Below are 1,980 nucleotides of genomic sequence, written 5' to 3'. Positions count from 1 at the left end.
ACCACCTCTTACATTGACGCTCATGGGGCGACATACGTTAATGTGCACAGGTTCTAAATGTTTTATGCTCTCGTTCCTTTTGCATTAAAATATCGCTTAGTCATCTTACCTTCCAAGCAAGATTCACATTGTGGAAGATCAATTTCTTTAAGCGAACTTAAAATGTCATCTTTTACAAGTCTAGTGATTATTTCTTGGTTAATATGAACAAGTCTCGAATGCCAAATGTAATCCTCATTAGAGTGAGATGTTTTAAGTCTTTTATTCATTATTTTAGCCTCAAGCAGTGTGTACGTCTTTGCTTCGATAAAAGAGAGATTATTTTTCATTCATCTATTATAAATAAGTTTACAATTTTTAAATATTACAATACTATTATTAAAAGTCACTATCAAGTCTTCTTTATATAAACACGCAATAGAAATCATGTTTCTTTTGAAACAAGGTACATATAAAATGTTTTTCAAAATAATCTTCCTAAAATTATCAAAATAAAGATGTACAACTCCCACTACTTCAGTTGTCATGTTGTCCCATTTTCGGCCCACAACTCTTATCTCTAAGATCTTTCATCTCCTTAGACCTTTGTAAAGAAACACACACATGATTAGTGGCTCCAGAATCAATGTCCAAGTGGTCTATTGAATCTTCCATTAAACAAGTTTCTATAATAAAGAGTTCAATTTCTTTTCCTTTGGTCGCCAGGTATTCCTTCCACTCTTTGCAATTTGCCTTGAAATACCATTTATTACCGCAAAAAAAAATATTTAGACTTAGATAAGTCTTTATGCTTCTTGGTTCTCTTTCTTTCCTATTGTAGTGGCCCAGAGAACTGAACCTTGCTTTTCTTAGCATGCTTTCCCTTCCTTTTTGAGGAAAAAGCAACAGCTAAGTTTGCTTCTGCTCTTCGAACCGACTAACCACCATTCAACATCAACTCATAGGATTGTAATTCATTCATGAGTTGTAAAGGCGTCAAGTTCTTGTTTCCAATATTATATGCAACTTGAAAGCCTGCAAAATCCTTGGATAAGCTTTTGAACTACATCTCAATTTGAGTGTCTTGGTCCAAATTGGCATCATTATCTGTGGCATTGGCAAAGTATAGTAATCATCTAGTCTTTGACTAGAGTATGGGGTTTTGCTGGGCATTCATCAAACTAGTAGCCGATTATCGAGCCAAGGAAGCTTAGCCTCCAAACATGTCTTCTAGTTTGTCTAGAATTGCTTTGGTAGCCTTATAGCTCTCCAGTTGCTTATAAAGGGTGTTGGTCATGTTTTCCAGCATATAGTAATAAGTTATCTCATCAAACTCCTCTTAGCGTTTTCTAGCCTCAGTTTGAGTGGCCGGAGGGCATTTATTAGTAATGAAAGTTTTTAATTTCTCACAGCTTAGGACAATCATCAAGTTCCTTTTCCATTCCTTATAGTTATTTCCGTTCAGTTTGTTCTTAGTGAGTATATTTAATAAGGGAGTAGGTGTCATTTTCGAACTGAAAATAAAACATTAGTTCATTAATATCTTTGTATTAAGAAAATATTTGAAAACATTTTACAACATTATGATATGCATTAAGATGATGCATGTATCTTACATTAAACCTTGAAAACATTTCTAAGTCATTTCAATGGTAATGCCTACACCTATTAAATCAAGTTAACGTGGGGTGATCATGATTAATTAGTAAGAACAGGGATTTCCATCCAATTAGTACATGAACCTAATTCCTTAGGTATTCACATGTACTAATAATCGTTTAACGATTGACCATCATTCTAACTTAAGTAAAGCTTGGTGGGAAGTTAATTAACTAGAAGATCTTGAGTGCATAACCATCAACTCAACACCTATCTCATCGTTTACCACAAATTATTTATCATGGGATAATCTCACCAAGTAACATGCTATGACTAGTTGTCCTTTTTGAAGAAAGATATTCTTGTTATATCGCATGATAATACCTACAAACGGGGCTGGTC

The sequence above is a fragment of the Gossypium hirsutum genome, chromosome A06 (assembly GCF_007990345.1).
Source record: "Gossypium hirsutum isolate 1008001.06 chromosome A06, Gossypium_hirsutum_v2.1, whole genome shotgun sequence".
Lineage (NCBI taxonomy): Eukaryota > Viridiplantae > Streptophyta > Magnoliopsida > Malvales > Malvaceae > Gossypium > Gossypium hirsutum.
The sequence above is the reverse complement of the archived record's forward strand: the minus strand, read 5'-3'. Positions refer to the sequence as shown.